Source organism: Bicyclus anynana, chromosome 4 (assembly GCF_947172395.1).
Source record: "Bicyclus anynana chromosome 4, ilBicAnyn1.1, whole genome shotgun sequence".
Taxonomy (NCBI): domain Eukaryota; kingdom Metazoa; phylum Arthropoda; class Insecta; order Lepidoptera; family Nymphalidae; genus Bicyclus; species Bicyclus anynana.
Genome location: NC_069086.1, coordinates 3163933 through 3190614, shown reverse-complemented (window position 1 = coordinate 3190614; position 26682 = coordinate 3163933). Strand labels below are relative to the sequence as shown.

At 38.0% G+C, this 26682-nt stretch overlaps 1 protein-coding gene across 1 annotated transcript in view; it reads right to left on the bottom strand.

Annotated features, from left to right (window-relative positions):
- LOC112058436 (acetylcholinesterase-like) overlaps positions 1-26682 on the bottom strand; it is a 71354-nt gene that overhangs the window by 20499 nt on the left and 24173 nt on the right. The window contains exon 2 of the mRNA XM_024099283.2: positions 8327-8414. The gene's annotated coding sequence lies outside the window, so the exon portion shown is untranslated. The remainder of the gene's footprint in view (positions 1-8326; positions 8415-26682) is intronic.

Genomic DNA, 26682 nt, shown 5'->3' with positions numbered 1-26682 from the left:
GTCGTACAATGTATGGCATAAGCATTCCTTTTTATACACGATGGCATTGCACTTAGAATCAGGGGCCTTACGGAGTATGTATCTATAAGTATCCTGAAATCTCGCTGATCTAACACCTAATTGAGACACCTATCTAAGACACCGTACCTAAATAGAATTGCTCTGTTACAGGTGATATTATTTCATTTAAAATCAAGGGCCTTAATGAATAAACATCCTTAAGTATCTTTAAAATCTTCCTGATCTGAATCCTAACTGAGACAACTATTCAAGACACCGTAGCAAAGAAAGACACCCCTAGAAAGAAAGACACTAGCCTACGTATAACTTGACCATACTATCTTACTCTCCTTTTTCTTGTCAATTATTGGCGCAACTTTACAAATGATAATGATGATTCCACTGTCTTAAGCAGCTTGTACTGCTTAACAGTGGAATCATATACACTGCCTCATCGCACTAGTAAAACCATGGCCTTCGATAGCCATATTTCATTTCATGAAGGCAAACTCATTTAATGTTCTACCATACTCGTAAATATTTCGGTTAAGACTAAGATGGCATTGGAATGTAACAGGTTTCAAGAGACCAGATCCTGAATTTGTTCAAGTTTAAAACGTATTTTTCTTTGGTATTTTCTGCGGGATATCATGAAGAATCATGTCTCCAGACTTTTAGCTACGTGGCAACCCTTCACTAGAGATCCTTAAAGTTAATTCTTTACCGGTGATTTTCTAAAAGTAGCTGCGAAGCTAGTCCTTTGTGGGTATGGTAGAAGCATAGGCTGACAAAACTTCATCATTCATAAAATAAGCTATGGCTATAGCAGGCTTTTAGTCCATAGAATGTCATAGACAGCACACTACAATAACCCGGGAGCGAACGGACGCCCCCTCTATAGAAGCGTCACAAATTACATCGCCGGTAATGGGCTGACAGCGGTCCCATAATGAAATTTATGGCAGATTCATAACCTAAAGGCGCCATTACGTGCAAGTTAATATCAAATATTTTGTAAGCTAATAATAACGAAAAGAAAACCTTATATTATGCTGTATGATTTATATGTAATGGATTCTGTAGAAACTCTCGTACTTCCGCCACTAGTACGTGATGTAGGATTGTTATTTATCATCATCATCATCATCACCAGCCGATGGGCTTCCACTGCTGGACATAGGCGTCCAAACAACACGGTCTCGAGCCGCCAGCATCAAGCGGCTCCCTGCAACCTGCTTAATGACCTCGGTCCACATGGGTGGTCGACCGACATAGATTCAGGATTGCTATTTCAGCCCCTTGGAACCCCAGAATTCAGACCCCAGAAAACGGCTCCTCGAACTACGTGCGCCACCCACTTCAATTTTGCGACTCATTGAACTATGACTTTGGTTTTTCTAAGACTTATCACCGAGGGTTGGTGGTTGTCGGGCTTCTGTTGGGTGATAGTAAAGTAGACTAATAGCCTAAACCCTATTCTTCTAACAGTTTCATGGCCTCCGTGGTGCAGTGGTGTGCGCGGTGGATTTACAAAACGGAGGTCCTGTGTTCGATCCCGATTGAGGTTTTCTTAATTGGTCCAGGTCTGGCTGGTAGGAGGCTTTAGCCATAGCTAGTTATTACCGACAAAGATGTACCGCCAAGCGATTTAGCGGTTCGATGTCGTGTAGAAACCGAAAGGGGTGTGGATTTTCACCTTCCTCCTAATAAATTAGCCTGCTTACATCAATTGCATCATCACTAACTTGTAAAGAATAAAGAAAAGAAAAAAAGAAACTCGTGCTTAACAGTAAGCGGAAAGTGGGTTGGTAATAATGATGGATGAGTCACAAAAAAAAAATTGTTTATACAATTTTAATTGCATCATGCTGTAAAAGAAAGCATCTCCATTTGCTATCAGGTGCGGTATCTTCCTAACGATCAATTAACCGCCAAGGCCAGCACCAGTGTCGCAGTGGCACTCGACTCGCTGGAATTGTAAATAGCTGCTGTAGCTCTGACCTTAGCACGTGACCGCCCGATAGCGTTCGCTGCATTATTTCCATGATTGATACGCCTTCTATTATGTTTTCATTGATTTTTAGGGTTCATTATCTGAAGGGTAAAACGGGACCCTATTACTTATACTCCGCTGTCCATCCTTCCGTCTGTCACCAGCTGACCTATTTACTATTTTGGTCTTCATTATCAACCTATTAAAATCAACATCAAATCGATTGACAAAATGTCATTTACTTACTGTGTATTATACAATAGTAAGCAATGGATGACGTTTTTTACATAATAATCTCAATTTCGTATATGTCAACTAGCATTCGGTCAAAAATATTGAAAAAGCCTGCAGACTCTTTCTGTGGTAGTTAGACAGTGATAATGTAGGTATTTCTTTTGCCGTTTCGTATAGATCGCATCGAACGGGTTTTATCTGCCGTAAAAATAAAAATCTGATTGGCGCGATGCGTCCTGAACGAAAAGCGGACGTCTACCATTAACATTTAATACTAAAAAATTAAATAAAATTATATAAATATTATCTCTCATACAACAAACGTAATATTTTTGCTCGTTTTATAAATATAATAAATAAATAGTACGGAACCCTTCGTGCACGAGTTGCACTTGGCTGGATTTTTGCCGTAGGTCAGCATATATGGTATGAGCACGTAGAAATGATAAAAGAAAGGAGACTAACAAAAGGATTTATAAGGCGCGAGTGAATGGAAATGTTGGAAGGAGGAAGCTAAGGCGAACGTTTATGTGAAAAAATCAAGGACAATCTCATTCTCATTATTCCATGTAGTATCTACCGATGAACTTGTATAAAAGGATTGATTGAGGGGTATTTGATTAATATATATATATTTTTTTTTTAATGTAGATAGGCTTGCGTTTGACCATGATCTAACCTGACGGTAAGTGTAGATACAGTCTAAGATGGGACACGCTTGCCTAGAAGGTGCCTATTCACTCTTGTTTTGAAGATACCCAAGTTATAATATTCATGAAACACAGACTTGGGAAGGGTATTCCAAACCTTAGCCGTGCGTCTGAGAAAAGAAGATGCAAAGCGTTTTGTACGGGTCCTAGGGACATCTACAACATAGGGATGAAAACCCACCCGATGTTTTACGGTGCGATGGTAAAAAGGCGAAGGTGGTATGACGTCGAATTAATAATTTTAAGACCAAAATATACAACATTTTAGCAAATAAATAACGATTTCATTTGATTTGCTACATTTCTACCCATTCGCACTATATTTGATACATGAATTTGACGGGAGAGTTTTATGTATCACCCCACTAGGATTGTAAATCTACCTTATCTGCTCTGACTCGGTGCTTTATTGAGCGATAAAATTTACTGCATCATTTTCAGGATAGGGGATACTATTTTCATTATTTTTTATAGTTCTGTTATACGGAACCCTTATAAAATCATTCATGAACAACAATCGAGTGTTGTCCATTCATTTGGACTATGAAAGAGAGAATAGATATTGCACCCATTAATTCGATCACTTTGAACACTAAACTATACCATCGTGGCCTTACAAAAAGATTGGTTGCCGTGGCTGAAAGTTTAAAAAGACATAACCTTACCAGTATAGTTATCAGTAGCGAAGTCTGAAATTTTCTATATAGGTAACCCGTTAATATGTGTTTTTTAGTCTGAATGTATTTTTGGCTGAGTCACAATGAATATCGATAATTATCTAAGTACGTTCCCTTATTAACATTTGTAAAACTCGTGAATTAAAAGGTAAACCAATAGGAATCGGGTTGTAAGCTACAATCGCTCCTGATAGTTATTTAAAACACGAAAATGTTTCTACCTATGTCCGTTATAGACTTACAACCTATGTGCCTTTTCTTTTTAAAAGGCCATAATCATCATTATCTTCTCATTCTGAGTCTCTTCTCAGAATGAGAGGAGTTGGGCCAATAATAGTCCACCACGCTGGTCCAATGCGGATTGGCAGACTTAACACACGCAGAGAATTCTCTGATATGCAGGTTTCCTCACGATGTTGTCTTTCACCGTTTGAGACATGTGATAATTTCTTAAAATAAAAGTCAATAATAACTGAAAAAAAAACGAACGGAGTTGCAAACTTCTGCTAGTTAGTAAACGATAATTAATATCGATCTAGAAATAGTTTGCTAATCAAAAATAATTCTATAGAGACATTAAAAATATATTATTTGTTTTTTTCTATATAAAAATACATTCTTAAAGCTTTATATAAACGAATAAGATTAGATATAGAGACCAAGAAGTCTGAGTAAGTCTACAAATCACATTAGCTAGTACCGAAGGCTGGCGACGGACTCAAAATGAAATTTATAACCGATTTATATCCTAGGGGAGCCTATTAGGGGAGTTTCCCGCTTTTGAGGAAGAGCATTCACATTTCTAAACCTAATATACGGGTATCTTCTACACTGAAATATTTACTAAAAGGAGAAATACAGCTGAATATGTATTCCCACTAACATTATAAACGCGAAAGTTTGAATAAATATTTGTTACTCTTTAACGTCGTTATGAAGTTATTTAGCTGAATTTCGGAATGAAGATAGATTATACCTTGGATTTATATTTAAAATAACATGTTGAATACTTTTTATTCCGAAAAATTCTATAGGTACCGTGGAATTTGTAAAAAATGAATTTCGCAGACATTCGCTATTATATTCTATAATTGTTGGTTTAAATATTTTAAATCTATACCTACAGCGTCCCGTGGTTAATAAATGAAAAACAATTGAAAGATACATCACCTAATTACATAAAACTAATTAGAATCGTCGGTTTTTCGCGATGATTGGCAAAATAAATCAATTATTCATAATGATTTCCTCAAAATAACGCCTTCTATTCAATACGAACTAAGAGAGCCTTGATAGCACAGTGGATATGACCTCTGCCTCCGATTCCGGAGGATGTGGGTTCGAATCCGGTCTGGGCATGCATCTCAATGCAGTTGCAGTTAAATACCACGAGTCTCAAACGGTGAAGGAAAAAAAACGTGAGGAAACCTGCATACCAGAAAATTTTATTAATTCTCTGCGTGTGTGAAGTCTGCCAATCCGCATTGGTCCAGCGTGGTGGACTATTGGCCTAACCCCTCTCATTCTGAGAGGAGTCTCGAGTTCTGCAGCGAGTCGAATATCACATCACACTAATATTATAAAGGCGAAAGTTTGTGTGTAAGTGTGAAAGTGTGTAAGTGTGTAATGTTTGTTCCTTTTTTACGCTGCGGCTACTGATGCGATTTGGCTGAAATTTGGAACGGAAATAGATTTTACTCTGGATTAACAAATAGGCTACTTTTCATCTCGGAAAAAATCCATGGTTCCCGCGGGATTTGTGAAAAACTGAATTCCACGCGGACGAAGCCGCGGGTGTCCGCTAGTGGGATGATAATGATTCAGTACGAATACTATCTATTAATCTATTCAACCCCCTCGCGGTTAAGGGCTTAATATATTCCCTTTGAACATAATTCACCCATAAAAAGTCAAAACGTGAACTGTCGCGCGCCTGATATTCGCCGCTTCAGAGCTCGGAAGATCCCCTTTAATTAGTCACGACCAACACTCTGCCAATCCGTTTGTAAGTTAGATGTTCCAATGAAAAAAGCTTTTCTTTCAACTTGGGGTTTTCTGGAAGCTTTGGGTATTTTTTTTTTAGTTTTTACGGTTCTGAACGTACGTAGTACAAAAACGGAACCCTTTAATATCACTCGCGCACATTTTAATGTCTGTCTGTTTCTTTCGAATGTACTGGACTAGTATTTAACAAAAAAATTAAAATTCTAAATTCTCTTTTGTCTTCTAAACAATACTGAGGTTTTAAATAATCGAAATAATTCAGCATATTTTCAGTTACCCTTACAGAGCTCAGCAAACTAATCAAATGTGGAAATAATAATGTTTTTTTATCAAAATATTTCACTGAAGAACTCTAAGCAAGATAGAACATCCACATGTTTTAAAAATGTTAATTTCATTCTGAGCATTTAATTTCAATTAATTTCCCATTAAAAATATGCCTCATATCTTTAGTATGTCATGCGGCAACGTTACTTGAGTGGAAAACTTCTAAGTACTAGTGACGTCACTTTGAGGCTTTTAACTTAACCGATGTCGATATGAGTTTTTTTATTAATCTGAATTTAGAATTTTTTGTTGGGTCGCCTTAAAAAACCTACTTACATATAATTAATATTTTCTAAGCGCCAGTTTGATCAATACTGCAACATTTTATAAAATCTAGCTTGGAACTTGGGCTGACTGAACTGAAAACTTTTCACTATTTACATCTTATTATGGAAAGTTTCTTCAAAATACAAAAATATTTAAACCATTTTATGTCGTTATGTGGATTAAAATCTAAAATCTCAAGTCTATCATAATGAATAAAGAAATAAATTCATAGTAAGATACGCGCCTGAAAATTAAGGCGGCAATTGTTAAAAGCAACGAGAAGTCTATTGTTTTAACATTTTTTTTTAAAGAATATTTGCCATATCTTTTATAATATGACCAATATTCCCATTCCCCTCCAACTAGTCGGGAAATACTGTGCTAGGAGTGGGTACGAAAATAGACCAACGGGGTGAGGATCGAACCACCACCCTTCGGTGATGAGTCCGACCGCTCTTACCGTTGAGCTATTGAGGCTATATTTTATCCTTTGGGTTAAATAATGCCAGCTCTAGGGTCATCTGACGCATGGATTAGTTAGTCAGGCACCACTAATTTGGTCACTGGCCTATTCACTAATTTGGTTGTAAATCTTTATTAACAACAATCTCACCTGATAGTAAGTGATGACGCGCAGTGGGGTGCGCAGTGGATTTACAAGACGGAGGTCCTGGGTTCGATCCCCGGCTGGGCCGACTGAGGTTTTATTAATTGATCCAGGTCTGGCTGGCGGGAGGCTTCGGCCGTGGCAAGTTACCACCCTACCGACAAAGACGTACTGCCAAACAATTTAGCGTTCCGGTACGATGTCGTGTAGAAACCGAAAGGAGTGTAAATTTCATCCTACTCTTAACAAGTTAGCCCGCTTCCATCTTAGATTGCATCATCACTTACCATCAGGTGGGATTATAGTCAAGGGCTAACTTGTAGAGAATTAAAAAAAAATAAGCCCGCCAATCCTCATCGGAGCAGCGTGACGGGTCTAAGCTCCTATAAAGAGAAGGGCATGAATGTAATGGGCCGTTAAAATAGGCTGATAATAATGATAGTGCAGCCTGAAGTAAGCCAAAGTTATCGACTATCGATAACTTTACCGCGCTACAACACTACGAGCATTTTCCGTACATAAAGTCGATGCACGGCTGCCTCCGTGCCGGCACATACAAACGACGTAATTATATTTTTCTCCTCACTCGCTCCCCGCAATCCGACGCGTCTGGAGCGAACATTATTGTTGTGATATAGTGCACTGTTTACTAACTGCTGAACGGTTTGCGGCGGAAACATATTTGCATCATTACCAGCCTGTTATGTTGGCCCATTACTAGTCCTTCCGTATATGTGTAATACTCCAATCCAATACTCTTAGGGCAGCGATAGAGTTGTCGTTATCAACCCATATTCGGCTCACTGCTAATCTCGAGTCTCCTCTCAGAATGAGAGGGATTAGGCCAATAGTCCACCACGCTGGCCCAATGCGGATTGGCAGACTTCACACACGCAGATAATAAGAAAATTCTCTGGTATGCAGGTTTCCTCACGAAGTTTTCCTGCACCGTATGAGACATGTGATATTTAATTTCTCAAAATGCACACAACTGAAAAGTTAGAGGTGCATGCCCCGGCCCGAATTCAAACCCACACCCTCCAGAATTGGAGGGTGTCATATATCCCAGCGATAGAGTAGTATAATAAAATTAACTTTTATAAAAAAAAATACAGAATAAATCTAGACACGTTAAGTAAAACCGTACCAGCACAACTTCTTTAGTGTGGCACTGTATTTGACATTATAAATCGATAGTTTTTTCCAATTCGTTCTTATCTATATGTGTCTAACAAAATACTATAGATAGACACATAAACACAAATACAAACCTCAACAGTCGAGTTATAATAATATCATTGTTATAGAATAGTTTCCTTTTGCAATTACTACAGATTCTGTTTTTTAAAAAATAGATATTTGTCTTTTATTTGCGTTTCTTATTGATCTTAAAAAGAGTACAATTACTCTTGTTTTTAAATGTTATCTTACGTCACGTTGCGTTACTTATTGTTACGTTACGTTACGTTGTGTTGTGCTATATGTAACTATTGTAAATCTGAAATACCTGGCACTATCTATGGGAAGCCATGACCGTAGCTCGAAGTGCATGGGCAACGTGCAGGTGCACCACTTCACATGCTTCGCTTCGCCACCTGGAACATTCACCAATTGGGTGTTATTTTATATTGAATAGAAGCAGGTATTATCCCCCCCCCCATCTTCTGGCAAAAGAAAGATTTTACACATAAGAGCTAAAAATGCCTGGGGAAAGAAGTTCAGTCAGAGAGAGGACTCTGGAGGCATGGCAGCAGGAATGGGACCAATCTGCGAAAGGACGCTGAACCCATAGACTAATTAAAAATATTAAAACCTGGATAGAGAGGAAACATGGCACTATCACTGAGTCAGGCACTACCCAAACGGGTGTCCATGAGGATTTTCCCCCCTACGAACAAAAAGGTATTACTTTGCGAAAGTTCTTATGTATAGTGACAAACGTGTGAAAAACCAACGATTTTAAACCCGGTTCTAAATGACGTCGTCATTTGGATTAATTTGTTTTTCGTGGCTAAGAGCAAATAAATCACAATCTTCAAATAATGATAATGATCACCGAACTCATTGATATTTAGTGGTTTTATATAATAATGTCCTCCCAACCGAATCTCAACTATGACGATCAATCTTGATGGTTGAGACTAGCCATCTACACAGAAGATTGTGCAAAAATACGCTCAAACGCAGGGGTAGACCACACCAAAAACAAGTCTCAACAATATACGTCGAGAAACCATCGGATTTGCGTACTCTCTCAAGCACGCGACAAATGTTGACAATTAATTTTGCTGCTAGTAATCATTTGTTCCTATTCCTTTTAGTCCGGTCAATCTAGACCAAAAAATGAAAGTGAAGGTACATTAAATCCCAACAAGCTGAAAATCACTAAAATTGTTCAAAACATAATTAGAAACAATGTTTAAAATTTCCCCATCATTCCCGTGTATGGAAAAAATTTCAAAAATCAAAAAAAACGGTTTACAACAAAAAGGTAAATTTTATCACAAAAGTACCTCAGACAAAAATTGTAGAACATAAAATGATCTATAAAAAAATGTATCAATAGTTTTTTCTTACAAGCCACTGTTTCTGAGATATAACGATTCAAAAAGTTATAAAAGTTGTTATTTCAACGTGAAGCTGGTAAGCCGGCGGTGTTGTGGTACGAGTATTAACCTCTTGCCTCAAACAAAGCGCACGTAAGCTCGTGCGCTTGATCTCATATTGATCGTCTCGGTTTGCCGTTCCCATAGAACTATGTGAATGAAGCAATAGCCAACGCGCCTGTGTTTGCGTACACCATTTTGCGTCATAATATTTTTTACGTAGAAATCTCAAAATTCATTTATTTATAACTAGATGCCCGCAACTTCGACCGCGTCTAATTCAGTATAACACAAATCCTGCGGGAACCATGATTTTTTTTCGGGATGAAAAATAGCCCATGTGTTAATCCAGAGTAAAATCTATTTCCATTCCAAAGGAGGTTGGCGAAAGTGGGAGTCACACTCTGAAGTGTCGTACACTCATGCATTTGTATTGATTAAAACTATTATTTTTGAACATGCCTGTAAAAAAAAATATTGTGATTTTACAGAACGGGAATCAAAAGAAAAAGTGCATTTTATTAACAAAAAATGTCGTCTGCAAAAACGCCTTGTCGTATTTATTAAGCAGCCACGCAGTTGGTGGTTTTCTTCACATTTATCTATAAATAGGGTACCTACTAATTTACGGTATATCTTTTTTCCCTTGCTTTTTAAGACTGCTTACCATTTACTTGTTTCTTAGTTTAATCACGATAAACAATTATTAATAAGTTTCCATTATGCACGCTTCTTCTATCAGCTAGTCCCAAAATACATGCAAACTCGCCATTCTCTTTTCAGCCAAATCGCTTCAGTAATCGCAACGTACACACACACAAACTTTCGCCTTTATAATATTAGTGTGATAGTCTGTAAACTCCGTTGAAACGTTTTTTGTCTGCTTATAGTATCTCTACCACCGATTCAGAAGGCAGCATCATAATTTAACCGCAACTGAAAATCTTTTGGGTGGACATTATTATGCAAAACCCCTAAAATGAGTTAGGCGCCTCCCATTTCTCGAAAACAATCGAGTTAGAAAATACAAGGCCTACCTAACCATCAACTGTTAACATACCGTAGAAAAAAAAACCTTCATAGCAACTCAGTGATCGATATAGTAAGACCTATGTACAGGAGTTGTTTAGATTGGATTTGCTTCAACATAGGAACATATATGTTGGCATATTCGCCGCCGGGCGCCCTGCGTTCAATCAACTAAGTGATCCGATCAGATTGGAGCCACTTGAATAACAAAGGGTGGACCAACGTTTAAGATTATCCGACCAAAGGAATGATAGCTGCTATCTATTAGCTAGCTATAGAAAGCTAATAGCTTTGTCAGTCATGTATGTTTGTTTGTTTGGCATTCACTTGTCAAAGTCACTCAACACAGTTTCGAAAATGATGATGATCATGACATAAAAGATCGAGAGAAAAAAAAGTTAAACATTTCATCCAAAGTTTCACGTCTATTGTGGATATAATTCTGATTGCATCAAGTTTATTTTTATCATTTTACGAGTAGGTCTACGTTACTGTCAGTAAAAAGGAACAATTATAAAATTTCTTATTATCTTGAGTTTTCAGGAACAGGTTCATTTGATGCTACAAAAAATGCAAAAGATTTTTACAAACAAACCATCGAATTTAGCTCGCTTCCGTCTTGAAGAGAAGTGGGCTAAATTTGTTAGGAGTAGGATGAAGATCCACACCCCTTTCGGTTTCTATACGACATCGTACCGGAACGCTAAATTACTAAACTAACTACATACTAACAGAGCAAGCTTCATAAAAGTGTGTAATAATCCACATTTATCATTAAATCAGCTGATGGACCACTCCAGCTGGCCTATTCACTATTTTAGTCTTCATTATCAACCTATACAACATCAAATCAATTGAGAAACGTCATCTACCTACTGTATGATATCCACCAGTAGGGACCGGATGACATTTGTTATAAAGAATCTCAATTTCGTATATGTCAACTAGCATATGTCAAAGATAGTGAATTAGCCTGCTGGATATAAGCCACGATTCTGAACCCGTAGTCACCGATTCCTGCGTTGGATGTCGCCAGTCCTCTTTTGACAACAATCGCGGTGTTGCTGTTGTTGCAATATTTGTAGACACGACCATAGTACACAACAACAAAGATTTATACTATCAGATATATCACTAACGCGTCGAAACTGAGGCGAACAAAAGTGGCTAATTGTCATAAAATATCGTTGACAAACAAACTCAAAATGACAAATCTTCCGCTCCCTCTCTCTGTACCTGATGACACTGATGATATCTCTTAATTCAATATAACGAATTCTTAACACGTTTGAAAAAATCCCAAATTACCGTAGAACCATTAATTCCCAAAATATCGCGAATATTAGGAAAAATGCCAAGAGCAAGAACTAGATACAAACGAAACTAGAACTAGCTAAAAATAACTATTTAGTACAACAACATTTAATTTTATAACATATTTTATTATCCTAGTAGAAAGATGGTAACACAGTAGAACTGGGGAATTACTCCCATCATCATTATTTTTTTTTTTTTTTTTTTATGTAGTATAGGCTTACGCTTGACCACAATCAAGCCTGATGGAAAGCAATGATGAGGTCTAAGATGAAGCGCGCTTGCCTAGAAGATGCCTATTCACTCTTGCCTTGAAGGTGCACAAATTATACGTGTCAGGAAACACAGACGCCGGAAGGGCATTCCACATTTTGGCAGTTCTTATTAGGAACGTTGACGCAAAACGTTTCGTGCGGGTTGATTGCACGTTGACAACAAAAGGATGCCATTTTTCACGGCGTCTCGCTGTTCTGTGGTAAAATGGGGACGGAGGAACTAGATCGTAAAGTTCCTGTGCACACTCTCCAAAGTATATGCGATAAAAGACCGATAGACAGGCAACGTTGCGTCGGTGTTGAAGACTTTGCAATTTTGCCCTTGTCAACGGTTCATCACCTATGATACGCCTAGCGCGACGATCAACCGAGTCTAATGCAGCGAGTTGGTATTTAGCAGAGCCATCCCATAGGTGACTGCAGTACTCCATGCTGGTTCGAACTTGTGCCTGATATAGGGTGAGAAGTTGTTCTGATGTGAAGTGCCGCTTTACCTTGTTTAGGATGCCTAACTTTTTAGCTGCTGTCTTGGCCTTATTCTCGATGTATTTCCCGAAGTTGAGATTGGAGGATATGTCAACACCCAATAGCTCGATGCTATCACAGATGGGAATGGATATACTTTGGAAAGTGGGAGCCAAGGTGAAAGGGCTCCTTTTAGCAGAAAAAAGACACGCCTGAGTTTTTGCTGCATTAAACTGAACCAAATTAGCGTCACCCCAGTCAGACACCATCTCCAGGTTCAAGTTAACGCGCTCAACCAGGGCCCTTCTAAGCTCTAGGACTTCAGCACCGCTGGCTCTTGAGTTGGACATGTATCTCTCCGTTACCGTACTGTCATCTGCGTACCCAAAGATACCGGGATTCAGCAGATCGTTAATGTGAAGCAAAAACAGTGTAGCGGAGAGAACAGACCCCTGAGGTACACCGGCATTGACAGCCATTAGGTCAGATGAGCATCCGTCAATTACTACTCGGAATGACCGTTCCCTCAGAAAGTCAGAAATCCATTTACAGAAGCCATCAGGTATCCCGTACGCCGGTAGTTTGCTAAGAAGACTAGCATGCCATACCCGGTCGAAAGCCTTGGAAATATCGAGGGAAACAGCAAGGGCTTCGCCTTGTTTCTCAATGGCTTCACCCCAGATGTGGGTGGCATATACTAGAAGATCGCCAGTGGACCGATTTGTACGAAAGCCATACTGACGGTCGGATAAAAGTTCGGTTTCTTCTAGGTATGCAAGGAGTTTGCCATTGAGCACACGTTCCATACTTTTACAAAGTAAGGACGTAATGGCTATTGGCCTATAGTTTTCCGGTTCGGCACGGCTTCCCTTTTTGGGTACCGGCTGCACATTAGCTACCTTCCAGGACCGAGGGACTTGAGCAGTTTCCAGAGAAAGGCGAAAAAGGCGCAATTCCGTAAAACTACTGCAGGGATGCCATCTGGGCCTCTAGCTTTATTCACGTCGAGGTTACGTAGTATTTTCAGAACCTCACGCTGACGAATACGAACTTCCGGCATAACTGAGTTACAGAGAGGAAGGGTCGGGGGTGGAGTACTCCCAGCATCGAGTCGTGAATTTTCTGCAAACAGAGAAGCTAGCAAGTTAGCTTTGTCTGTTGCAGTGACAGCCAGAGACCCATCAGGTTTTTGCAGGGGCGGTAGAGAAGGACGACAGAAATTCGATTCGACCGACTTCGCGAGGGACCAGAAAGCTTTACTACCACTGGGGTACGTAGCAAGCTTACGTCCGATGCGATTAGTACGGTCAAAACGAGCTCTTTTTAAAACCCTTTTGCATGACTTGGCAGCCAAGTTGAATTCTTTTTTTAGTTTTTTGACGTCTGGAGCCTTGTGAGCGCGCGCATTAACCTACGTCACAAATGCAGAACGCTTCTGCGCTTCCGCAGCGGCGCAATCAGCATTGTACCATGGGTAGACCTTGCTATCAGGTGACACGTCAGAAAAAGGAATAAAGTACTCCATTGCCTGACGAATCACATCCGATAAAGCGCTTTCACAGGTCGAAGGGTCGTTGGAAGAGAAACAAATTCGCTGCCAAGGATAAGAGGCAAAGAAATGCCGCATCTCATCCCAATCTGCTGACCTGTATCGCCACACCCGCCTCTTAGCAGTAGGGTTAGGGATGGGAGGATAAAAATTTGATACAGTCTTCACCAAACAGTGGTCGGAAGTGCCTAGGGGAGCAGCAACAGACACTGAGAAACTATCTGGATCAGTAGTCAGCAGAAGGTCTAAGCAGTTGGGAGTATGTCCGTCGGCATCCGGTACCCGTGTGGCTTCTCGAACTAGCTGAGAGAGGTCCAGTGAGAGCGCAAATTTAAGCGCTTCTCTCCCAGCGTGGTCAGTTTTTAAAAATGGGAAAAGCCACTCCTGGTGATGGGCATTAAAGTCTCCCAAAAAAACCAGACGAGCACACGGATAACGTCGTTGGACAATGTCCGCCGTTTCACCTAAATAATTAAATAACTGAGTGGTCTCCTGATCACTGCTATGCGAACGATAAATGCAGGCGTACACGGTTTTTTCTACGCCGTTGTCAACCAAACACCACAGAACAGAGAAGTTTGGTACCTCCAGTTTACGGAGCCGCTGGCAGCAGATGTTGTCACGAGCATATAAGCAAACACCAGCGTGAGGCTTGAAATTGTGTTCAAGCGAGTATCCCGGATATTGCAAGTATGCTACATCTGCTGGACTTTTAATCTGCGTCTCCGTAAGGAAGAACAAATGCGGCTTTTCGGACTCAAGGTGGTGGTGGACCGCAACGAGATTAGAGTGCAGACCTCGGATGTTCGCGAGGTGCACTGAAAAAGAGAGGATGTGCAACCGCTGTGTATAACTGATTCTTGTTCTTTTGCGTTTCATAGGATAATTTAAAAGGAGTGAATAGGTATGGGGATGTGGTAATTATACGAGGTGCTGCAATCTAGAAATCGTGACTTTCGTCTCTGAGACGCTGATGGTTGACTCAGCTGGAGACCGCGGGAACGCCCGAACCCCCCTGGAAATCGCCATCGCGTCCTCTCTCCGGTTGCCAACCGGCACGATGGAAGCCATCCCAGGATTTTTCGCCAGTTGGCGGGGCAGCCAATCATAGGTGGCTAGCGTATGATCGGGCCCCCTGCTACCTGCGGTCGGCCAGCGGTGCACCGTGCTTCGGATCCCGCTGATCTCCGAGCTGAATCATCCGGCGTCTCATAAACTTAAGTCAGAACCTAACATCGAGTGCAGCACAACTGCATAAACTCAATCCCCATAAACAGCTACTGTGAGTATCGCTCCGGAACACAATCAATAGCATGGCACGGGCCACTTAATTAATTGCTTGGCGAGGCGTCTTTACTCACAGGGTGGTCATACTAGCCACGGCCGAAGCCTACCACCTATTAATTGGTTGCTCATTTTGCACCACCCAGGGGCCACGTGTACAGTATTGAGGGTTGAACCTAACTTCGGTGGGATGTACGGACGCGAGCAACTTTGACCCCCAAAATTATTTTTTAAACCAAGCAACACTGCCACGTTACGGTTAATGGAAAAGTATCCGGTGCCTGTTAAATAATATTGCTCTGTTATATAGACGAAGAGCCGTGATAGCCCAGTGGATATGACCTCTGCCTCCGATTCTGGAGGGTGTGGGCTCGAATCCGGTCTGGGGCATGCAACTCAAACTTTTCAGTTGTGTGCATTTTAAGAATTTAAATATCACGTGTCTCAAACGGTGAAGGAGGATAGGAATGATGATATAGACGTTGGTCTTGAAACTATCCGAACTAAATTAAATATCCGTGTACCTGAGTAGTAATGGTCTTAATCTTTAATTTATTTTTTCCATTTACTTATTTTATTTTAATAGAGTATTATTATAATTATTATTACATTTTTTTCTAACCTAGTTGTGTTTCGTTGTATTTTTAATTATTATTGTTGTTATTCTCTCTATTTTTTTTTGTAATAGATTTATGTTTGTTTGTTTTTTATTTAATTGATTCATGTTTGTGTATTTTGTGACGCCATTATTTTCGTATGTGTATTCGTGGATAGTATCGTTGTTTAAATGTTTAAACTATGTTTACGTTTATTTTAGATTTAAGAGATAATATGTAAATGTTAACCATCCCTAAGAAATATAAAAAAATTAAAAAAAAATAATAAAAAAATTAAAAAATTAAAAAAAAAACTATTTTATCAACTATTGCTTTAACAAAAAACGATTACGCTAAGTGGCACATAGCTTCAACACTTTCCGAATAAGCATTTAGTATTTCACGATTCTGACCGCGCAATAGTCCAATCAGCTAAGTGAAACGGATTGGAGGCACTTGTGTGTTATAAAAGCACGGTTAAAATAAAAAGGGGTAATTTGGCTTAACCTAAGAGGATTACTTATAACTTGTAATGCTTTTTACTGTATTCTGAGGGGAGTTATAAATTAATACAATGAATTAATATATTTTAAAGTTCAATTATACATTAATATATTCCAAAATTAAGCTCTAGATATGTAAATGGTCTAATTTAAGACAGGCCCGCCGTATCAGCCGTATCAATGATAAACATAATTAATAAATGAAAACAAATAAAATATTTAATACTAAAAATGTCACAATACATGGTTTTTTATTTGTTTTTATAATTAAAATCTCTAGTTGAATAAAATCCACAATGAATGAGCCACTTTCTAAGTGCTGGTTTAAATCTTTTGTAGGGCAATAATTTCATGCTTTCAGGCAACGAATTAAATATTTTAATACCTATACAATGGCAACTTTTTAAGTATGTTGCAGTTTTGGGAAATCTGCCCAAGACTAATTTTTGGGGATGTCTGTTTGTGTTAGTGGTATAGCAGGGTTAATCTCTGGATCTAGTGAACCGATTTTGAAAATTCTTTTACCACTAACTAGAAAGCCACGTTATTTGTGAGTATCATAGGTTATATTTTTTTCCCAGTACTCTATTAAGAACGGGAACTACGCGGGTGAATTCTTGGGGCGTGAGCTAGTATCAAATACGTATACAAAGTTCGATTACTATGAACCTCAGTATGGTACAGATATAACCCAAGTCCTACTATTTTTTTTTATTCTCTATAAGTTAGCCCTTGACTACAATCTCACCTGATGGTAAGTGATGATGCAATCTAAGATGGAAGCTAACTTGTTAGGAGGAAGATGAAAATCCACATTCCTTTCGGTTTCTACACGGCATCGTACCGGAACGCTAAATCGCTTGGCGCTACGTCTTTGCCGGTAGGGTGGTAACTAGCCACGGCCGAAGCCTCTCACCAGCCAGACCTGGACATGGACTATCTCGCAGGAATCAGAAAAAGGCCAGATGCGACATGTATGTACTGTAGTGAAACGGACAATGCATTGCACACAATATTCCACTGCCTACGGTGGAGTAAAGACAGAGAAGAAGTTTGTGCGAAAGTGGGTGATATCTCGGAAGAAAATCTTGTACCCAAAATGTTGAAAACGTCAAATAACTGGACGACTATCGTTGACTTCTTAGATAGAGTCATGAGAGAAAAGGAAAAAGAGGAGAAAAGGAGAAAGACTTGAAATAGACACAATGGTTGCCGTGTTAGGCTGTAAGGCGGGTACACGGACAACAGGGCGACAGGAGGGGTTTTAGCCGGTAAGAGTCCGGCAGTAGTGCGGCTCAACCAGGTGTCCATGAGGATTTCCCCTTCTGTATATAAAAAAAAAAAAAAAAAGCCAGACCTGGACCAATAAAGAAAACTTCAATCGGCCCAGCCGGGGATCGAACCCAGGACCTCCGTCTTGCAAATTTACTGATACCACTGCGCCACGGAGGCCGCCAAAGAGACTATAAAACTGTTTCCTAACTTCCAATTAAGGTGCAGTAGTTTCTTATATTAAAAGTCTCTACATTGCTGCAACTTTTCCGATTTGCGGCTTTAATCCACTGCCTCTGGTCACCTATTCATCAGATGTATAAAAAGAAACTCTCCAATGAAGTCGGACTAAACATAGACCGGCCACAATAGCCGTTGAGAGTCTACACAGAGTGAAAATAGAAACACTGTCAGTAAATACTAAAGGAAAAGTGTGTTAAGATGTTTTTTTTTTTTGTCTATTGTTCGACTCTCGCAAACTGAGTATGCAATTAGTTAATCCACCAAATTTGTTATTACTTAGCCTTTATTTATTAGCCATGTTTTTAAATCTTTCTCTAATTACGAACTTTTATTTAATTTGTTTTAGATGTTCGTTTCATTTAATTTAAAAGTCTCATCCTATATTATTATGCTACGGGCCTGACGGGCTCTATGGCGCAGTGGTATGCGCTGTGGATTTACAAGACGGAGGTCCTGGATTCGATCCCCGGCTGGCCGATTGTGGTTTTCTTAATTGGTCCAGGTATTAAGTGGGAGGCTTCGGTCGTGACTATTTTCTACTCTACGTGCAAAAACATAGCGATATAGCGTTCCAGTACGATGTCGTGTAAAAACCGAAATGGGTGTGGATTTTCATCATATGTCTAATAAGTTAGCCCGCTTCCTTTTTTGAGTGCATCATGACTTACCATCAGGTGAGATTGCAGTCATGGGCTAACTTGTGGACAAAAAAAGTTGGTTCATATTTTATATACTAAGTTAGTAGGTCAAAATATTATAAGGCGTTTTTTTTTCTTGAAAGAAAAATCTCAGCCAGGACTTCAGAAATTGGTGGTGTTACAAAACAAACGAATGAAAAGGTATTGTAAGGCAAAATTTATTTGCGTTTTTACCCTCTGTATCAAAATTAATGAAAATTAATAAATATATATGAAAATTAATAATGAAAATAAAAAAAAAATGAATAACAACAAAAAACATTGAAAACTCTCGTATTAATTAAACTGAAATGTATTTTTTAAAACCACTCAAACCAAAATACTAGATTGCATCCGACAATAAAATAAGTTTATACAAAACATTCAAAACTAAAAAAAAAAAAACAGTTTTCAGCACAAATTATTTGTAGGAGTTCTCGAAAGTTGTTTCCGTCATAAAAAGGAAGTTTGCGGGAAAAGTGGAAAAGCAAACAGAACTGCGAGCTTAGTTTTCCCAACAAGGGCACTCGGCGACGCGGCCCGGACGGGCACTCGGCGAAATACACGGGCAGCTTTCACGGAGGAAACGGTAATTGCTTTTCGGTATCTAGACTGGGAGATTCGAACTAACTGGGACCGGGAGAATTTGATAACTTTTTTTCTGAGCACGTCAGCCACTTTTGGAATAGATATCGTACCAGGGCGCGATTGGAACTCGTAATTTTAATTTTAAGTTTTCGACTATAATTACTACCATTAAATTAAATTATGACATAACTTTACGTTTCAAAAGTGCTTGTAAACTAAACCTAATTGAAATAAATCAACTTTGAGTCATTTCACCGCAGCTAGTTGCCTCAACTGGTGACTGGTGACTGGTGACTGGTGAGAAGGGCTGGCTGGGTAATGACTATATTTTCTTATAATCAGCATCCATCGACCTTAGGTACTCGACGACGCGAAATACACGGGCTGCTTTTACGGAGGAAACGGTAATTGCTTTTCGGTATTCGAACTGGGGAATTCGAACTTTTTTTAAACTAAACTTTTCTGAGCACTTTTGGAATAGGGAGCCTGCAAAAGTAAAAAAGTGTTCATTATACATAAAATAAATAAAATAAAATAAGCCTTTATCACTGCTGGTTAGTTACATTTACATTTTTAAGTATATACATAATTCTTATTCATTAGCAGCTTGTCCTTCGATAGGCCTCCCCTAAAGATCTTTTCTCTGCCCTTCGCCATTCTCATCCATTCTGGACCGGCGAACCGACCTTTTTAAAATCATCCTCCCAACGCTTCACCTGTCTTCCTTTATTCCTCTTACCATCCCTTGGATACCATTCTGAAATCCTTTTTGTCCATTTCTTGCCCTTTTCCCGTATCATGTGTCCTGTCCACTGCCATTTTAGTGTTTTGTATACTTTTTCCACATTCTTAAATTTAGTAGCCTTTTTAATTTTTGTTAATTCAATTCATTCAATTGAATTCATTTTCATTATACATAAATAATCGTAAATATAGGTATTAGAAGTTTATCTTCTCACGCGAAGACCTACAACTGAACTTTTTTTTTATAAACAGCACCTATTTTCCACTTGAGTAACGACAAAATGAGACGAAACATGCGGTCTACGAAATACAAGGCTGCTTTTAAACTTTTAATTTTGACCACGTAAATCTTTTGGATGGGGTGAGATGAAAAATTACATCATCACAGTAGCGACGTAAGCAAGTAGACTAAAATAGAAGGAACTGGAAGAGGAGGCCTAGACTGATTTGATAGAAAACTACATTTGAAATAAAAGAAGAACTTCACTTCATCATCATTATTTTTATCAGCCGATGAACGTCCACTGCAGGATATAGGCCTCTTGTATGGGCTTCTTTTCTTCTTGTACGGTCTCAAGCCACCAGCATCCAACGGCTCCCTGCAACCCGCTAAACACACTAAGCTTTTCGGTGCGAAGTCACCTAGCACCTTGGAACCCCAACGTGAACGTAAATGCAATTATGTACATAGTAACAATTCTTGAAGAGGAGACGTTCAAGGTTGCAATATCACTTCGTATGTTTCGTCAATATTTGCGCACGCCAAAAGCCTCAATTCCAAACATTGTGCTGACTTCTGCATAGTTTTCAGACGCGCAAGTTGCTTTTAATTTGATTTCGTTTTTAATACCTACTACTGTTTTTATCCCAATACAATAATCAGTATGTTAACCATCCCATACCAACCATACATACAGCCGAACGTAGAACCTCCTCCTTTTTGGAAGTCGGTTAAAAAAGGATCATCAAGAAATGGTTTTATAACCGTTACTAGCGGATGCCTGCGACTTCGTCCGCGTGGGATTCAGTTTTTCACAAATCCCATGGAGTTTTCCGGGATGAAAAGTAGCCTATGTGTTAATCCAAAGTAAAATCTATTTCCATTTCAAATTTCAACCAAATCGCTTTTGTAGCCGCAGCGTATAAGAGGAACAAACATACTTACACACTTACACACAAACTTTCGCCTTTATAATATTAGTGTGATTATTATTGGCAAATAAAATGGTTTCCTTGCAAAAGATAAAAGGCTTTGTGGCAAATAAATGAAGATAAAATTTACTGTTACATAAGGCTTCGTTGGGCTCAAGTTCGCGACCTTGGCCCTCGGAAGGTGAAGGATTTCGCTGTTTTCATATATCACCAACGTTATCAAGGACAACACGCCCCTTTTACCCGACTGTGAAAGGTTTATGATTTAAAAACATTTGTTTTTTTTTTTTTGTACATATATAATATTGGTACTAGCTGACGCCGTTCGGTTTCACCCGCGTGGTTCCCGTTTCTGTAGGAATATAGGGATAATATATAGTCTGCCTCGATAAATGGGCTATCTAACACTGAAAAAATTTTTCAAATCGGACTAGTAGTTCCTGAGATTAGTGCGTTCAATCAAACAAACAAACTCTTCAGCATTATAATATTAGTATAGATATTGTATCTGTTTCTACCTTCTAGGACCACTTTGTCCGTCTCTCTGTCATGCTCGGACGCACAGAGGTATCAAGCTAAAATTGATAACGACCTAGCCGCACCCGCTTGGAGCTGTGAAAAAGTTAAAACTTCTGAGTATTTCTGAGTATTCTGAGTATAATTCAATAAATATGGCAATTTTTACTGCATAAGTGATATTTTGTCATGCAAGGAAAGCCTGACCGAGAGCCTGTAATGACCAAAATTTTTCAATCTAGTAGAAATTTAAGACCATTTAAAAAAGTATGTGCCTTCTTAAACTTAAATCTATATTTGTTTTAAAACGTACAAACAACCATTACAAAGGGAGTTTCTCATCTACGTGTTAAGCATATAAGATTATACAGCACCTATTAAACCGTCCCTATAATTTATTTTACTACCACTAAAAAGATAGTCAAAGAAGATAACTCCAATAGCAAGCGCGCACTAACAAAAGGGCGTGGTGTCCTTGATTGCCATGCTGATATATGAAAATGGATAAGTCCTTCACCTTTCTTCTGTTTACCAAGTAACATAATCCTACTAATCCTACTAATATTATAAAGTTTGTATGGATGTTTGTTACTCTTTAACGCCGCTACTATTGAACCGATTTGGCTGAAATTTGGAATGGAAATAGATTTTACTCCGGATTAACACATAGGCTACTTTTCATCCCGAAAAAACCTATGGTTCCCGTGGGTTTTGTGAAAAACTAAATTTCACGCAGACGCGTCGCGGGCTAGTTATTAACAAGATATTTGCAAATACTATATTAAGAAAATTGTATATTGATAAAAGAAGAATTTTGAATAGAAACAGGATGTTACTTTGTAGCATGTATTCTGTGGCAGAAGTTAGTTATGTTTAAACAAGAAAATATTTTTGAAAAAAATTAAATGAATTTTTAAATTATTAAACCAATAAAAAATGCTGCAATTTTCCGTAAAAACCCGACAGATCCCAGCAGCAAACACTTCGGAGGAGAGCCTTCAGGAGCTCGAGTCAATAATGTTCATTGTTCAATTGCAGAATATATACATGTCGGATCGATAAGTTGGCGCAAGATATCGTGAAAAATAGCAAAAAAAAAACTATTTGAGTTATATAATTTTCTATTGGCCAAAAGATATATACCTACTCTATATTATTATATACGAGTACCTACTCTTGACTTTGAGAGACGTTATAGCCCAGTGGATATGACCTCTGCCTCCGATTCCGGAAGGCGTGGAATCGAATCCGGTCCGGGGAATGCACCACTAACTTTTCAGTTGTGTTTTCAGAAACCTGCACACCGGAGAATTTTCTTAATTCTCTGCGTGTGTGAAGACTGCCAATCTGGCGTATTGGGCCAGCATGGCAGACTAATGGCCTAATCCCTTTCATTCAGAGAGGAGACTCGGGCTCAGCAGTGAGCCGAATATAGGTAGAAATGATGATGATTATGACCTATTCTTGTGAAAACAAATTCAATAAGTCAATATCGGATCTTTATTGAGCTTTTGCTGAAAATAGCAATTTCAATTTATTATTACTAAATTTAACGATGTTACGTAAACATATACGTAAATACCATCAGTAAATATTTAGCGTAATTGCAACAATTATGCGCCATTTGAGTAAAGCCTGTTTCAGTAATTACAGACCAGTAGAACTGAATTGATCAAACAAATCGTTGTATTTACAATTAATCTGTTACAGCAATCCAAATATAATTAAAGCTAAATTACTTATTATGTAAATTTTGTATAACCTAATTTTCCATACAAATCTTTACATAGAACACAAAGCAAAGCGTAAGCTTCCAAATCGCTTACCGCATTTTTGATCTTTTAAACTACACAAGAGTTTTTAAAGCGTTTTAAACCAATTGATAGAGTTATTCAAGAATATGTGTATATACAGGGTGTCCCGTAAATATTACGACATACTCTACAGGGTGATAGCTGATCAAGGCCTACTAAAATAACGCAATATATATTAGTCGAAGTTTTACGGTTTTCAAGTTATATCGATTTTTTTTCAAAATTCAAAAATCCCTTCTTTCAGTGCAGTTTAGGTTTACCATGTGCTGAAAAATTACTTATGCATTGATTAAAAAAAATTAATAAAAATTACTTGGTTATTATTTGTATGGTTGTTTCAAGTAATGAAAGTTCAATTTTTTTTTTTAATTTTTTTCAAAAAATGGGACTTTGTGTATGTACTTTAAACGGTCACATTGAAAAATAATCGTCCAAGGCAATGTTATATATCTAGCTTAAAAACATGTTTATTTAATGGGGATTCCAAAAATGTAAGTTTTTCAAATTTCTTTTATATTGTAATATATGTTTAATCATCCCCTTTTTCAAATATCTTTTATATTGTAATATGTTTAATCATCCCCTTTTTCAAATTTCTTTTGTGAGAAAAGGTAGTCTGTCCCTCCCCGATGTATCCAATTTACCTTTCTTCTAAAATTCATCAAAAACAACTTTAATAAAAAGATATTTTATTTGACTGCCTTTTCTTTGACTGTGTTATGTTATCTTGTTATCTTATGGCTACCTCAAATTAACTGATATTGTTATAACTAAGTATATTCAAGTTTCCCAAGCCATTGCATGTTGGAATAATAAAAGTAAGTAGCATTGTACGGAATCTAAAAAGGAGTCCTAATAAGAAGGTTGAGGGGCGTGGTAAAATCAATATTCCTTGTCATCCGCGTCACAAAGGTGTGAACGGTGTCTCACGAAAAAATCGTACGTGTCGGCACCATTGATTTTTGTGTGGTCCGAGTACCATAATTTTATAATAGCTTGTCACCCCATGCCTTTAGCAAAGATACGAATAGTTGTCTAACTATAGGTAGGTAGTATTGCAGGCAAAAGAGGTGTAGGAAGAAGAAAGAAGTCCTGGCTACGAAGTATGAGGGAGTGGACTGGCATAAAGACAGTCGAAGAACTTTTCCGCCTAGCCATGGACAAGGAAAAGTTTAAAAAGCTGACCGCCGACCTTCAGTAATGGAGAAGCACTCTTAGAAGAAGAAATATTTAGGCGGTAGTAGTTTTAGGAGCTAACATACTCATATGTACCTCAATGGTGCTTACAAAGAGTATTTCTTCAAGATCCGAAGGTACATAAGCTGTACCACGCAGGCAGTTGATTGAGCAGAACTCAATTGATCATACATAGCAATTTTCGTTTAAAGTTGCAAGTTTTGGTCTAAATATGATTTCCAGTCCTGGAATAAGAATAACTAATAGCCTTTAAGCTATTGAAGCAGTAGGGTAATTGACCTATATTAAATTTAATTTATACAATAATAATTTTGCATAGTACATGGAATAAGGGTCTGAAATATGTCGATGCTAATTAATAAAAGTTAAGGATTTCTTATACAACTTAATTTAAAATTATTTTTTAAAATTTTCCAAACGTCAAAAAAGCTGTCGTCCATTTTGTGACGTCACAATGTTACTTGATGTACTAAACGTCAAACTAATTGTTAACCGTTTGTAAGGGATTTGTTATAGTGACATCATGAAACAGTTGAAATGTAGACCATCATGGCCAACATGCGTTTTGGCTCGTATTGTCAAAAACATTATTTAAAAACTAAAATTTTCATGTAATCATTTACAAAAATATATGAAAAAATATTTTTTTAATCGTAGTAGAACGATAATGAACTATTTAAGACCATTAAAAAAAATCAAGTACCCTGTTGCTTAGGGTATCACATCCCATCTACGGGGGGCACCAGAGATGACCAAGAAAAAAAAAAGGAACAAACGAAAGTCAAAGCGATTTTAAAATCCGTGCGTTTTTTATTTTACGTTGATTGCTGATTGATACATATTTGCGGTAGGTATTAACATTTTTTAAACTATTCTTTGAAGTTATCTATAGAATAGGGGAGCACATAGAAAACGATTAGGACATCAAGTAACCTTAATCCGGTACTGAAAATTGCCTTACCTTTTGCTACCTTAGCTTAGATTGGTATAATGATACAAATTGTCAAAAAAACTTTCATAAACACGTATAAAGAATGTCTGCGTTTTTATGTTAAATGCTTAATCTAATTTAGGTTGCAACGTTTTACGTATACCACACGGGATATTAAATAATTGCCTGTATATATCATATCAGATTTGCTCGCTGGTATCTTGAAATTGCATTACTGACCTCACATGAGGGTATTAAATAACTATTTGGATGTCAAGAAGTGAATCTACTTCAGCTTGAAATATTTAACCCATATAGACGAAGCAAGTTAAAAGAAAAAATTAAAAAGAATCAGAAACAAAGCCAACCGATTAACTGAAAACTTGTCATCAAAAGGAAAAATTTAATGCCTTAATTGCCTCAAATATAAGGATATACGTAAGGTAAATTGCCTCGACCTTGGTATTGAATAGAAACATAATAAAACAGCCAAGAAGTCCTTCAATTTTAATGTCAGTGTCATTGGAACTAAATGGTGGTAAAGTAGGGCTTTTTATTGCGGCGGGCCATGATAAGAAGGTCATGCATGCATAATGCAGGCGCGGGCTTGTGAATAATGCAGGTAAATAGCAGCTGTTCGGTTTACTGCACTTGTGTGCCTACTGCCAGTGTCATAAGCAAGGGGCCGAATCTTCAGTACAGACTTTTGGACATGAGATTGCGGAAATAGGTAAGGGAACCTGTTGTACCTTATTCACTTTTTCAGTTAACGATTTTTGAAAAAAAAATCGGTTATAGCTATTGTATTATATTATGTTATATAAACTGTTTGACAGACCCTCTTAATGAGAATTGTTTCTTTAATTAGTTCAATAGCACTAGAAAGTTCTGTTTTAAAACAAAATAATAAATATGAGCATTCATAAACAGAATTAACAAGATCACATTTGAATGTATGTACCTTGACCATATGACCAAGGTACAACTGTTTTAGTATGGTCAAGGTACAACACCCCTACCCTTGTATGTTTATTCGCACATGTAAATATGGAGGTTATGATTAACACAATTAAGCATACTACATTGTTAACTTGGCTAAAGTACTTGT